Raw genomic sequence first — 15,797 nt, forward strand, 5'->3', positions numbered from 1 at the left:
TGCACTTCAGCCAAGGTGCCTTTCCTGTTCCTCCTTGTACTTCTATATATGTATGCGACTAGAGGAATACCCGGCTTCGCCGGGGTGAATCGCGAGACAGAGACTGCCAGCGTGGCGGTTCACCACAATCACCTTTGAAGGCGAAGTCCTGTCAAACGGGATTGAGAAATTTAGAGCTTATTTCTAAGCCCTATATTATCTGTTATGGCTTCTCAAATGCCAGAACATACAAACAGATGATGATAAAATCGTTTATTTAACGTCACTCTGTAAAAACATTGGCGACATTTGTCTTAGATTAAGAACACAAACAGGCACGCACACAAACTTTCCCTTTATGTACCCTCCGCCCCCCGCACACTCGGCTCGGGAGCTGTCTGTGGAGGCTGCGTGCTATAATTAGCTGACCTGCTGCGCGAGCAGTCACTGCAGAGTTTTGAGATAACTTTGTAACACGTTTTATTTTATGCTCCTCAAGAATACAACTTTGGGCAACGTGCCACGTAAAACTACACGCAACAAGGATTCAGTAGGTACCAAACATGCCTTGGTCAGAAGTAGAATGTAAATGAATCTTTATAAAGAAGTAGGCTACTTCAAACGACAGCCACAGCCACGGTTGGGTTCACGGCATCAAACCGATGCGACTCTCCGTCATATCATACACGTAATCAATCACATAGATGACTAATAAACATGTAAACTACATGTATACGTCCATGGTCGGACATAAGAAAGGAGAGCTTCCCCCGGGCCTGTGCATGTGTTGTTCGTTGTGCGTGTGTAAATTTACACAACAAACTGACCACTATTGATCTCAATACAATGGTGTGCACGGGTGCTACATTATTTGTGTAGAAGTTTTTTCTTGTACATTTAATGCGTACATTTTTTTCCACAATACTGTTTGTCCTTTATGACTTTGTTGTAAGAGACATTTCGAAATAACATTATTTTTACATTTATTCCTGGTTTTTTTTTCTTCTTTCCCATCATTCCTTTGCTCTTAAAATAATGCATAACAACTACCACAAATTTCAACAAAAACAGATTGCAACAACATTCTTATTTTAAGCTCAGCCACACGCCGACATGGAAGCTCAATGGTACTTTCAAACTCATCTTCTCTTTGTCGTATTTGATTTCTTTCTATTTCATAAGTCGAGTGCATATGATTTCGGCTCGTGTTCATCGTGAGATGGACTTAGTTTCTTGTCTTTTGTTGTTGTGGGTGAGCTACAAAAAACAATATTACACCCACTCCCGCTTTTTTTCAACCCCTCCCCTACTTTCATTGTTTTGGGACAGCTTTAAGGTGAGAGTTGCAGCTTAAAAATAATGATATACAAGTGTTTTATAGTCATATTAAAACTGTTACGTGCCATTACTGACTTCAGAGCTTACTTGCGTATTGCTGTTGGCCATGACAAATTTGCTTTTCTGTTTGTGTGCGTTTCAGTTTAAATAAAAAGAAGTAAAAGTAGCCACTGGGCAAGCTCACTTTTCTGAATGTGTGGCATATTTAAGATGAACAAAGTTGGTAGACAACTTCAGTTCATAGAATTAAAAGTTTACCCCTTGCTACTGCTGCATAGCTGTGTCAAGCAGAACGAGACTAAAGATATGTATTTGATGTTTGGTTTAATTCTGTTGTTTTCGAAGAGAAGTTCATCCTGAAAAGATGTAACATTATGAAGTTGAAACTGCTGCACAATTATCTGGAGCTTTCTCAAGGATTGGAGGTAACTCATGGCATATGAACCAAATTTGAAATTTTCTTCCGGTGTTAAACGATCAAATTATGTTGATTCTAAGTTTTTAAATTGTCTCACAACCTGTTGTTAAATGTATAAGCAACTTCACAACAAAAAACTTGTAGAATATTCAGGAACTTTGAAGGAGGTAACTCTTGGTATCATGACAAACCGGCGAATGCTTGTACGATTAACCGTTCTCACTTGTCACTGAAAATTAGGTGAGCACTTTTGTCTTTTATGAGTCATTCTTTCATAAATTTACAAAGCTCCCATGTGATAGTTACTTGGGCACATGTTGGCTCTTCTAACACCTGGGCGAAGCCGGGTCCTAACTGCTGGACAGACAGACACACACACACAAGCAGCCAAACACAGACGTACGGTTGGAAGACACACAGACAACAACCCGCGTCAGGATTGTTCAGGTCTATGTGCACCTTTGACAATTGTCTGAAATTAAATATAACAGCCATGTTTCTGGTATCACGATTTCTTTCTTCTGCACAACTCGTGCGTAACACCTGGGGTCCCAAATCACAGCACGCAGTCTCAGCTTTCCCCCGCTACAGGTAAGACGAGACATCTGGGTGGCGTTGTCACAGACATTTGATCCGACAGCTACTGGCACGCAACGAAAAGTAGTTACAAGAAAATTTGCTGATTCAAATCAGCAGGTTCCCAGACGTTCCTTCATGTAATTTTTAGGTGAATGGTCAAAGGGGTTTCTTGCACACACTCAGTTATCTTGCACAACAATGCAACACAAAGGAACTTAGTCGATAATATCGACAGGGGGCCGACAAATGGTTTAAATGTGAAATGTGTGTATATGGGTGTGGGTCTCAAACAAACAAACAAACAAACAAACCATGTGAACCCCAAAGTCATGCGCCCACACGAACACACACACACACACCCACGCGCGGGCGCTGTATAACACACACATAATATAGTAAATACTTCAACACAGTGTGCGTATAATGTTGTATTAATTTTGTTTAGTTTAACTTTCAAAGAAACCACAAAAAAGAAACCAACATGAACAACTTCAGAGCTCTTACTTTGATTACAAACTGCTTGATTTGGATAATAGTTAATCGGTTTGATCTAATGCTGATCTTTTGCAGGCTTTAGTTTTTTTTTCAGCGGCATAATTCAGTGCTTCGTCTCGTATCGAAAACAAAAGCAGACGACAAATTTAGTCAGATGGAGTTGTCTCCCGTACTCCTGAAGCATGCACTGATCTAAAAATAATCCACTATTCAGTTTTGATCAGTGCGCTGCACCCAAACGGTTCGGGAATTCCCAACAAAAGAAAAGATCCGCACGTGGCACTTGCTGAACACGAGAGCGTTCGGTCTTTTAGAAGATTTGTATCTTAAAATGAAAATTAACGAATATCGCGCTGTCCGAAGGAATGGAGTACATCTCGGACAATGACCACGCTCAGGCTAAAACGATAGGACGTCTGACCGACATGCGGCAATATGAATCGGACGGCATTTGGGGATTTTCATCGTTATATGTCCGATGTCCGACGCCTGACGACATCCCTGCCTACATTATTCTGATTGATCACAACCAAACCTACTATCATTGGACACATCCAAATGCAAGCGCCTGTTCTTGACAATTTCCCTGTGACCTAAAAATAAAACCAGTGCAATTTCCTCGGTCACAGAAACTCACGGTTTGGCCTGTAGGTAAAATGTACAATGTATTTTCTGATTTGTGCACAAAAGCTATTTTTCTTTTTTCTTTTTTTTAACATAACAATGTTTAATGTCACTGTTTGTTTAAAAGAACATGGTCACATATGTAAAAATAATGTTAAATTAGAAAATAAATAACATTTTGGTTCATGATGTTTCCTACACATGTGCTGAAAATAAGAAATAAAATGTCGGTATATAAGTCACTCAAATACTACTAAGTATGAATGGCTCGGTTTGAGTTTGTTACGGTTGACCCTGCACCATTCGTCCTATGATGTTTTTGTTGAACAATTTTGCCTATGGGAGGGGTGACGTATTTCACAACTTCCTGTGTTACACAAACTCAGTGATGACCAATTTTGCCTTTCACAACTTTCTACAGATGAACAACAATGTTGCCTTCACCCCTCCCATAGGGTGACGGATGTCACAACTTTCTGTGTACACAAACTGATGACGTATTTCACAACAAAATGGCGCTGCCCATGGTCAACCTCGAAACTAGTTCCGGTTCCGGAATGTCACCGTTCACACAGGCAAATGCCTCCGCATAACCCAGACCTCCGGGTCTGGGAATAAGTGTATTGTTGCTGTAGACAGCCTGGCACCTAACAATCCGCTGAAAACGTAACATTGGCTTTGATGGGTCATGGGATATGTACGTTTCACCACCGATTTATCCATGAAATCGCGTTGTATCTTGTCTCGACAGGGTGAATCTTATCTGAGAAACACCTAGGCAAAGCCGGGTCCTGAATGCTAGTTTTGTTATATAAAAAAAATCATTGAAAATACATGTACGAGTACCGACTTGCAAAACAAACTGGACATCCTAATGGGTTAAGCTTAGCTTCTGGATGAATGTATGCCGAAACTAGATGAATACCCGCTTCGCCGGGTACGGCTTCGCTGGGAAGAAGTTGAGCCAAATACCCGGCTGCGCCGGGGACCCCGGCTTTGCCGGCGCACCGCACGAAGGAAGGGAGATAAACGCGCAAAACACTGGAGAAGAGTAATACCCGGCTTCGCCGGGACAGTGACCTTCTAAAAATAGTATAACGGGAATATGGATTGAGCGTTGTCGACAGTGACCTTCTAAAAATAGAAACGGGAATATGGATTGACGCCACACGAAGGAAGGGAGATAAACGCTGAAAACACTGGAGAAGATAAGGAAGAGTTACTGGGAATGGATCCAGAGAAAAACCAAAATCGGTTCAGCGCTGCGCGCTGAGAGCACGTGTTGAAATATCTCATCGACCAGGTTGTGTCCGGGGTGTACGTGAATATGGCCACCAAATTTGAAAGAGATCCATCGGGAACTTTGGCCGTGCATCGCGGACACACACACACACACACACACACACACACACACACACAGACACAAGTCGTATATATATATATAGATAGATATGAAGTGGGTACACTAATATTTTGCTAGTAAGCAACTTGCATCATTGTGCTTCATTTATTAATGACTAGAGGAATACCCGGCTTCGCCGGGGTGAATCGCGAGACAGAGACAGACAGCGTGGCGGTTCACCACAATCACCTTTGAAGGCGAAGTCCTGTCAAACGCGATTGAGAATTTTAGAGCTTATTTCTAAGCCCTATATTATCTGTTATGGCTTCTCAAATGCCAGAACATACAGACAGTTAAAATTAATATTAAAAGTCCTACGGTTTTGAGCCATTAAGGACTTGAGTGTTTGTCCGCTTTCAAAAAGAGGAAAGAAAGAAACAAAAAATAAGGAGAGGAGGGCAGGGGGTGGGGTTGAGTTGATAATGCTCTGTGGAATTTGTTAAAATTAAAAGTAGTTAAGATGTTTCTTGGTAAGAATTATAAGTCTGTATTCTATATCTTGAATAACGGGCTTGTAATATTATTTTTATTTTATTTCAAATCGAGTTAAAAAGTGGAACCTTTCAGGATCACCAATAAAACCAAATAGATGAGCAAGTAAGAGGAACACGAACAATAAATCTCAAAACTTTTTACAAATAAAAGGATTAAGATGTAAGCCACGAAGGCCGTGGTTATAAAAACAATATGTACAGTTTGGCGACTAATGGGCCTTGGGTGAGGATATGTTGTCTAGAAGGTAGTCGCTGGAATCAGGAGGGATGGCGGGAGCCACTCGACCTCAAACTGAAACACGCTGATGTGATAATCTGGGCTTAGTTATACCCACAGCCCCATGTCCGAGTCCCTGACCAGTCGGCACAGCAGCAAGCTGTGTGACCAGCCTAGAGAACTGCTACTGCGCAGATAATCCTGGGGACTCAGACCATGGAGCTGCATATGGTCATATAAGGTTTTAAAGGTAATTCTATTTGTAGCGCATGGAGCGAAAATGTGTTGAAATGAATAGGGTTCTCCACAATGGCAGGACTTGTTAAAGATATGGAAGCGGCAGCCGCCGGCACGGAGGCGTCTGAAGATAGTGAGGAGGTTTGTTGGGAGATCGGGGTGTAGATCGTTCATATCAATGGGTTGATAGGACAGAGATGTTACGTACTGACTTCGAATGAGTTTACGGATTTTACTGTAGAACTCGGTTACTGAGTAGCCGATGTTAGTGTTAGCGGGGCTAGATTCTGCCGCTTCTTTGGCAGCGACCTCCGCCAGTTCATTTCCCCGGACCCCTACGTGAGAGGGGACCCAGAGAAATGATACGGATGTGCCGGATGAGATTAACTGGTGACATATAAAGAGAATTTCTCTTTGTAGCTCTGCCCGATTTGATGTGTTTCGATGCAGAGCTTGTAATGAAGAGCGCGAGTCAGAGCAGAAAACTACCGCACGCGGTGTGACTGGGAGGTCATTTATAAAAGTGCATGCCATGAGCAAGGCAAATAGCTCGGCTGAGAATATGGAGATGTCTTTATTAAGAGTATATTTCCTTGAGATTTTGAGATCTGGGATCACAAAGGCGCAGCCAACGCTGCCGTCTGCAAATTTGGATCCGTCAGTAAAGACTTTTAAATGCTCCGAGAATTTGTAGTTTAGGGTTTCTTTTGTAACAGTAGCTAGGTAGACGGGGTTATCTTTTTTGGTAGTATTATCTTCACTGTCGTATATGATAGTAGGGGTTTCCTCAAGCCAAGGCGGGTAGGAGGGCGGGGGGACCCTGGCCAGCTCACTGACCTTCACCCCGATATCGGCTAGAATGCGGTTTACTGTGTCGGATAAGGGTAGCGTTTTGGCCAAGAGTTGAGTGCTATGTTTGGTGTTGGCCTCATAATTTTGGTGCTGAGGAAAAAAGTCAGTCAGGACCTCGCAGGCAGAGTTCTCTACCGCGTGGGCTCTGACAGCATACTGAGCTGAACGGAGTTTTATCTCATCCACAAGGGGCAGCCACCCACACTCGCTGTAGACTCGACTCTTACTCGCTTGTTGGGAGAGTCCCAGAGCTATTTTGAGCGCCCTGCACTCTATAATAGCCAGTTTTTTCATGAGCGCCGGGCGCGTCGCGAAATAAGCTTCGCACCCGTAAAGGAGGCGGGAGCGAATTAATGCCCGCACTACCTCTGTGACACACTTACGTCCTCTGGCCCAGGATTGGGACGCCAGGTAGCGTATGATATAAAGATCCTTGTTGGCCTTATTGATCAGATGTTCGATATGACTGGTCCAGTTAAGTCGGGTATCGATGATAACGCCGAGGAACTTAACTTCTGAGCTCGGTTTGATAATATCACAACCTATCTTTATACTGCAGTTCCTGTACAGTTGTCTACGGGAGACAACAAGAAAGACTGTTTTATTTGAGGCTAGTTGGAAGCCGTTGGTGTACATATATTGACAGAGGTTGTCGATTTTAGTTTGGTAAGAAGATAAGTCAACAGTGTTGGTAACTCTGTTATGGCGTGGTCTATTAGTGTCTATTAAGGCGAGGTCGTCCGCATACAGAAGTACACTGGCACCGTCAACCTTAACAGAAGTAATGTCATAGAGCATGATGCTGAATAAGTTTGGCGCGATGATACTGCCCTGGGGAACCCCCATGTCCAGCGCATGGGTTTCGGACACCGAAGAGCCCACTCGGACAGACATCTTGCGATTGCTGATGAAGTTTTTGATGAATTGGTACATGTGGCCAGAGACACCGATTCTGCCGAGTTTTAGGAGTAGACGAGCATGCCAGACGCTGTCGTACGCAGATTTAATATCAAAGAAGGTTCCAAGAAGAGAATTATTACTATGTGCCAAGGTCTTTTTGATTTTTTCAGTGACGTGCACAATGTGGTCCGCACACGAACGACCTTGCCTAAAACCTGCCTGGCATGTAGGAATGATATTGTGTTTATTGAGGTGGAACTCCAGCCTCTGGTTCACCACACGCTCAAAGATCTTGCTGAGGTGGGGGGTTAGTGATATGGGGCGGTAACTGCCAGGTAGATTGCCCGGTTTTCCGCTCTTCAATACTGCTACTACTTGTGAGTCTGACCACGCTGCGGGGATAGTATCCTTTAACCAGCATAGGTTGAAAAACTGAGTGAGCAACTTAACAAAGTTAGGTGGTAGATGTTTTATCATGTGATATGATATTGGGTCTAAACCTGTGGATTTTTTTGGGTCTTTCACAGAAGAGATGGCGTTTTGGACTTCTTTTGCCTTAAACATGCAGTTTATAGGCAACTGGTTGTCATCTGGGGGGTATGTGAAACCCTTCTCCTGATCTAACCTATAATTGAGTCGTTCAGTATCTAGGGATTTTGATTGACTATTTTTGGCAAAGGTATCTGCTAATAGGTTTGCCTTTTCAGAGTCAGTTGTGGTCATTTTATCACCCGATAGTAGTGGCTTTTCTTTAGTTCTGTATCTACATTTAAATCTGCGGATTTTCTTCCAGATTTTGCCACAGTCTTTGTAATCTTTAGTTTCTTTGTGGACAAAGTTTTCCCAGTTTTGAAGTTTAGCCTCAGCGGTGATCTGGTTAAATTGTATTTCAGCTGACTTCATATTCGTGAAGTTAGCGTCTGAGCAGTGCCTGAGATATGTCCTAATGTGATATCGCTTGTTTGCCAAGGCTTCATCACAGTCTGCATTCCACCACTCATTCCTTTTGGCCTTACAGTTAGGATTTACTGATTTAAGCGGAATGTGATTATTGGCAGCAGTGAGTATACATTGACGTATGTTATTGTAAGAGGCTTCGATGTCATCCGTAAGGAGAGTTTCCTCCCTGACACCCTCGAGCTCCGCACGGAAGCTGTCCCAATTTGCCTGTTTGTAATTGTACTTTTTTCTGACCTCCGAGTTATTGCGATTAGGGGCGAAGTGGCGGAAGGTAAGAACAATGGGTAAGTGATCGGAGCCGAGGGCGTCCGGGAAAACGTTCCAGTCGATGTCAGTGACTATGGCATTTGAGCAAAGGGAGAGATCGATTGCTGACGGGGAATGGTCAGCTCTGTCTGGAAGTCTGGTTGCCGAGCCATCGTTTAGTATACAAAAGTCAGTTTCCAAAATGACGTCAGCAAGGTTGCTATTGGCATGTTTGTATCTAGGGTTAGCAGAGTCCCACAGAGGGTGGTGATTATTAAAATCACCCATCACGCACCAGTGTGCCCTGCCATGATCCAGGGATTTTAGCCAGTCGGTAGTTCCTTTTTTATTACACCCGTGGGGGTAATATATGTTAACTATGTTGAGGTTTTTGGATCCTTTTATTTCGATTTCAACAGCACATGTACTGAGATTTTCTGAACTAGGGATGAGAGGTGCAAAGGGTTTGTAATTTAAGGAAGACTTTAGATAAATAGCTGTTTGAATGAGTTGCCCTGAGCCCTTTTGCTCTACTATGGGAGGGAAGTCAAAACCATCTATAGAAGGCAGTAGGGAGCGTTTTCTCTTGACTGACTGGATAACTAAGATGTCAGCAGAGTGATTTGATATATAATTATATAGCTGAGAGAAGTTAGAGTTGATAGAGCGACAGTTCCACTGTAATATGATAAATCCGTGACCGCTTTCACCTTGTTCAGCCATTTTAACACGCACAAAGAAGGTAAGTTAAAGGGCAGATTTAAAATAGGTTAAAAAGTGGTTTTAACAGCTTTCATATCCGTCACGGACAACTGCTTGGCACCAGCAAGGGCGCCCAGCGCCAGAGTGGCGCCGCCCGGAATGAAGCGTTCAACCTTGGTGTTGGAGAGTTGTGTGTATGTAGCTGAGAGGGAGTCGATCAGGTCGAGAGGACTCTGCATCTGTCTGGCCTTAACCATGAAGCCGAGGCACTGCTCGATGAAACCTTGAAGGCCTCTTTGTTGTTCATTTAAATTTGCATATTGCTCTCCTGTTTTTAGCTTATCTAGTGCAGCGTCGGCTAGCTCAAGCTCTGCCTTCTCCTGCTCCTCCCTCATCTGCTGCTTTATTTCCTGTTCAGTTTTAAGTTTGTATTCTCTGAATCTCTGGGCCAATCCCTCCTCCATTCTCCCCATCAACCTCTCGAAGAGCTGCTCTTCTTTCGAGTCCTCCTTCCTGTTCTGGGCTTTGCGTAGGAGGGAGGCCTTTAACCCGGGGGTCCCATGAAGCGGCGCCTCTGCCCGAGCCGTCTGAGACTTACAGGGCGCCTGGGGGCCAGGATTTGGATTTTGCGAAGTTGTTTGGTGCTTCGCGGTTGCAGCAGAACTGTCCGCATGAACTGGAAGGAGTGTATTGTCATGTTCGGTCATTTTGTTTTTGATTTCTTGTATTTTATTTACTTGCCCACCCAGGGGGGGTCTCTGGACAGCCAAAGAGTACCCGGACCGGGGGGTTGAGGTCCGCCGGATCGGTTGCGGAGGGGGACGCCAGAAGGAGTCCCTCATTTCCGCTGGGGCAGTCGCTGTTTTATTTTGTTGTTTGGCGAGCTCGCGCCGCGCCCGATCCAGGGCCTCAGAATATGGTATGTATGCTGCCGACCTGATCTTATTGGCCTGCAGCCTCAGTCTCATTTCCGGGCATCCAAGATAAGCGGCGGAATGCTCGCCCTTGCAGTTTACGCAATGTTTGGCCTTGGTGCACGTCGCTCCGTCGTGGCCCTTGGAGCCACATCGGGGGCAGATCTGCACTTTTGATTTGCATTGTTGTTTTAGGTGCGATAGTCTCTGGCACTTCGTACAGCGCCGCACTGGAGGAGTGTAGGGTTCGACGCCGTACACCTCACTCTCCAGAACGACGCTGTCTGGAAGAATTGCCGTTGTAAACGTGACACGGACCGCCTGAGACGGTTTCCCATCCCTAAGGAGAAGACGGCGAAAAGATCGAACCGAGGAGGGGCCCTTTTCTACAAGACTCCCATCCTCCATCTGGACGCGCACGCCCACTGCCATCTCAGACAGGTCTGTTCCTGAATGTATTGTGGGTATGCGTTTAATGACACCTTCGGTTGTTACCTCCGGACGGTGGCATTTCACTTTGATGCCGCCGATCGAGTCCAGCCTCAATAGCTTGTTTTGTTGTGATGCTGAGGAGCACCCTACCAGGACGCTCCCAGCTGCCAGCATGCGTATTTCTTTGACCTCGCCGATGGCAAGGTCAAAAGTTTTTTTCCTCCTGAGTCCGAGTCCCTGCAATGTTGCAGGGCCCTCCTTCAGGTCCTGCACCACCACGGGGAACTCTAAGAAGGAGGGAGGAGGTTGCTTGGGTTGGTAAAGAAGTTTTCTTCGGGGTCTTTGTTTTGTGTGTGTGTGTGTGTATTGGCAGGTGGTAGTGGCTGTTGAGTTGTCTGGTTTTCTTGTGATTCAGTTAGGGGTTGGGAGGTGTCGACCCCCCGGGCAGATGTTGCATGGGAAATACCTGTGTTTCCCTGAAGAGGGGGACCCTCGCAGAGGACCTTTTGCTTCTTTTTCTTTTTGGGCTTCTTACGATTGACTTCGGTGAAGTCTTCCTCAAAATGATCAGTAATCTGAGAGCGTGGGGGGCTATCCCGGAAGAGAAGAGATTCCGGAGAGCTCTGCCCCCCCTCAGGGTCGTCCTCCCGCAATCTCTTTCTCTTGAAAGGAGAAGATATGCTGGTTTTCTCATTGGTGATTGCTTTATTAAGCTCGGTTTGGATTTTGGGGACTGACCAGTCCGGCTGGCCCGGTCAGTCTCATTCAGTGATTCCATGGGAATATCTGGGGCGCGGTCAGAACCGCTTGCTGTTTGGTCCATATTAAGGGACCAATCTTGCTCCCTCAGAGCAGTGGTGTCCGTTGGAAGGTAGTTATCTACCCAGATGAACGTTTCCCGCCTATCAGCAAAGGTGGTGTTTGGCAGTTTGTGTTTAGCAACTTGGCTCATCACTTACAAGGTACGGTACGGTCACCAAGAAAAAACAAGCCAAACAGCTCAGGGTTAAAAAGGCAGGATAAAAGCAGGGTAACAAAAGCGTCCCTAGACAAAGAGTGAGCTGAAGCTCACCCCTCTAGCGACTTTCACTTCTCTCCCGAGAAACACGAGGACTCCTGCAGGGCGAGTGGGAACGCCACCAAGGGCAGCTAGCCCCCTTTCTGGACCCACGCCAAGAGCAGAGGGAGCTGTGTCGTGTGTTTAAGACACAACGAAAATGTGATTGTCCCCCTTTACCCTCAGGAATTCGGGAGAAAATCGCTATTTGAGCACTGACTTGGCTATGTAAGCTCGAGGTGCGTTAAAGCAGTCGCTATGTAATCAGCATGTTTGCTTGTGAAAGAACGCACTCTACGGGCCAGCAACTGCAGTGAATTACTCGTGCTGAGTGTGACATGACATGCACGTGACAGAACACGCTGACATGACATGACATGACATGACAGACAGACAAAAGTCGCCAGACCCCATCACAAACAGAACTCTACAATCCACAGGTGTTGCCTCCACACACACACACACACACACACACACACACACACACACACACACACACACACACACACACACACACACACACACACACACATAGACACAGACACAGAAGCCGTATATATCTATCTATATATAGAGATAGATGACAGTGGATTTTTCGCGTGGCTATAAATTGATTCGACCTTTTCACTTTTACAGTAAGTTACGGGTACATGCAAGGAAAGCCCACAACTTCTAAGGCGAACAACTCTGCAGAGTCTGCTGTGAAGGTCGACGGTAGTCTCCCTGTCACACTCGACCCCCTTTGAATGAACTTAGGTCACTCCCAGGTGGAATGGGAACAGCACGAAAATGATTCAGTGGCCTGAACATTTCATGTCGAGTCCCATCGCTGTCGACCACGCCAAATGTAACTGAGTGCCTAAACACCACAATCACCTTTGAAGGCAAAGTCCACTCAAACGGGATTGAGATTAACTGTTATGGCTTCTCGAAGGAAGGCTTGAACTTACTGACACACCAATGCCGCTAGACCACATCACAAACAGAACTCTACAATCCACAGGTGTTACCCACACACACACACAAACACACACACACACACAGAGAAGCCGTATATATATATGTATATGTATATCTATAAATATATAGAGATAGATGACAGTGTATTTTTCGCGTGGCTATAAATTGATTCGACCTTTTTACTTTTACAGTAAGAACAACTTACGGGTGCAATCGTGACATTCTAAAAAGAGTAACGTAGTAACGGGAATATGGATTGAAGCCACACGAAGGAAGGGAGATAAACGCTGAAAACACTGGAAAAGATAAGGAAGAGTTACTGGGAATGGTGAAAAGAACAGAAAAACCAAAATCGGTTCAGCGCTGCGCGCTGAGAGCACGTGTTGAAATATCTCATCGATGAGATTGTGTCCGGGGTGTAGCTGAATACGGTGTCCACATTTGAAAAAGATCCACCGAGAACTTTGGCGTTGTGATGTGGTCTAGCGGCTTTGGTGTGCCGGTATGGGGGCCCGGGTAGCTCAGGTGGAACCAAAATCGGTTCAGCGCTGCGCGCGGAGAGCACGTGTTGAAATATCTCATGCTCATCGATGAGGTTGTGTCCGGGGTCTCTCTGAATAAGCCCACCAAATTTGAAGCAGATCCATCGAGAACTTTGGCCGCGCATCGCGCACAGACAGACAGACAGACAGACAGACACAAGTCGTATATATGTCGTGCCGAATTCACGTAATTGCTGATTCCGCGTAATGGGCAACATATTTGCCCATTTCGCGTAATCGGCAAAACGCTGCCAAATACGTGAAATCGGCAGCGTTTTGCCGAAATCGCGTAAACGCCTCTAAAACTTGCCTATTTCGCGAATTCAGCAGCCGATTACGCGGAATCGGCAGCCGATTACGCGTAATAGGCAAGTTGCCCATTACGCGAAATCGGCAATAGTGAGTTTAGTGTGTATGTTTGTTTGTGTGTATGTGTGTGTGTGTGTGTGTGTGTGTGCGTGTGCGTGTGCGTGTGTGTTGTCGTCGATACTGACCATGACTGTGATAATATACTTTTTAGCACGCACGCACACACACTCACAAACACACACACACACACACACACACACACACACACACACACACACACACACACACACACACACACACACACACACACACACACACACACACACACACAGAGTATACTAGTGATGCAAACGAGGCAAACATTTATTTTCGAAACAAAAGAACGATAATAGGAAAATATGAACAAATAGATGAACATGAAGAATTACGCATAATTGTGAAAAAGAACGCTCCTCAGTCAACAATTCAAGTTAAGCTGCTATTTTCATCTTTCAGTACCACAAACACAGGTTATAGTTTGGCTGACATGCAGTTTGGTAGTAATTGAGTCACTTGAGAAAAAGTGACTCTATGTAATCGGTCAGTGTTAGTCTGTCCGGCCGGCCGTCCGGCCGGCCGTCCGTAGACACCACCTTAACGTTGGACTTTTCTCGGAAACTATCAAAGCGATCCGGCTCATATTTTGTTTAGTCGTGACCTCCAATGACCTCTACACTTTAACGATGGTTTCGTTGACCTTTGACCTTTTTCAAGGTCACAGGTCAGCGTCAAAGGAAAAATTAGACATTTTATATCTTTGACAAAGTTCATCGGATGTGATTGAAACTTTGTAGGATTATTCTTTACATCAAAGTATTTACATCTGTAGCCTTTTACGAACGTTATCAGAAAAACAAGGGAGATAACTAGCCTTTTCTGTTCGGCAACACACAACTTAACGTTGGGCTTTTCTCGGAAACTATAAAAGTGACCGGGCTCAAATTTTATGTGAACGTGACTCCCAGTGACCTCTACACTTTGACGTCTGCTTTGGTGACCTTTGACCTTTTTCAAGGTCACAGGTATGTCTTGAAGGAAAAAAATTGAAATATCATATCTCTGAAACTATTCATCGGATTTGATTCAAACTTTATAGGATTATTCTTTACATCAAATTATTTACATCTGTATTGTGTTGTGAATAGCAATTTCTTCCTGTCCATCTGATGCCTCATATAATATTCAGAACTGCGAAAGTGACTCGATCGAGCGTTTGCTCTTCTTGTTTTTATTTGTTTTTACATTTGCTGTTTTTCGGGTGGCAGTGACTGTGGCAGAGAGTGCCGCTTTTTCTAAAAGCGCATCTCTTGGAGCTGCAGGATGTCTGACAGGCGCATTTTGCATACCCCTGACCACCATGGGCGGAATGCTTAGTAGCGATTTTTCTAAAAGATGAAACGGCTGGGTTTGTATCTTGAAGCTTTAGGATTTGACAATCTGCCTTCTGTAACTGGTTTCTGGAATAAGCAGTATTGACAACGCCGTGCTTTGTAGCGATCATATACGCGCCGTGTTTTGTGATTTTAGACACGACTCCGGGGATATTTCTGGCGTCGAGTCGACCCCTGTCAAACTCAGACACTGGAAGTAGGACACAGTCCCCGACGTTTAGGGAGGGTTGTTTGGCATTGCTTGAAGACAGCATATTTGAGCGCTACTTTTTTCTTGGCCAAGTGAAGCCTCCGCTCAGCACGCCCTTAGCTTCTTCATGTGTTCAGCAACTGAGGGGTCATCAGATGTATTGTCATTCTCTTCTTCTTGAGATCTGGGATCTTCCTGGGAACAATCGGATTGTGCTGATTCCTCATCTCCAGTCTCTAAATGTGCACTGGCAGCCACATCTTCTTTGTCTACTGCCATAACGTCTTGAGCAACGGGTTCTGTCGCCCCTGTCAACTCTGGTATGGCCATGGCTTCGTCTGTAACTCCCTCTGGCCCTGTCATCTTTGGTACGGCCATGGCCTCGTCATCAACTTCCTCGGTCCCTGTCATCTCTCGTATGGCAGATTCCAGCTCTTCCTCTGTCGTCAGCACGTCTGCAACTTCTTTAGGCAGAAAGGTCTTCTGCAGACCCAATCTCGGCTTTTCCCCAAACAACACC

Source organism: Littorina saxatilis, linkage group LG2, assembly GCF_037325665.1.
Source record: "Littorina saxatilis isolate snail1 linkage group LG2, US_GU_Lsax_2.0, whole genome shotgun sequence".
Taxonomy (NCBI): domain Eukaryota; kingdom Metazoa; phylum Mollusca; class Gastropoda; order Littorinimorpha; family Littorinidae; genus Littorina; species Littorina saxatilis.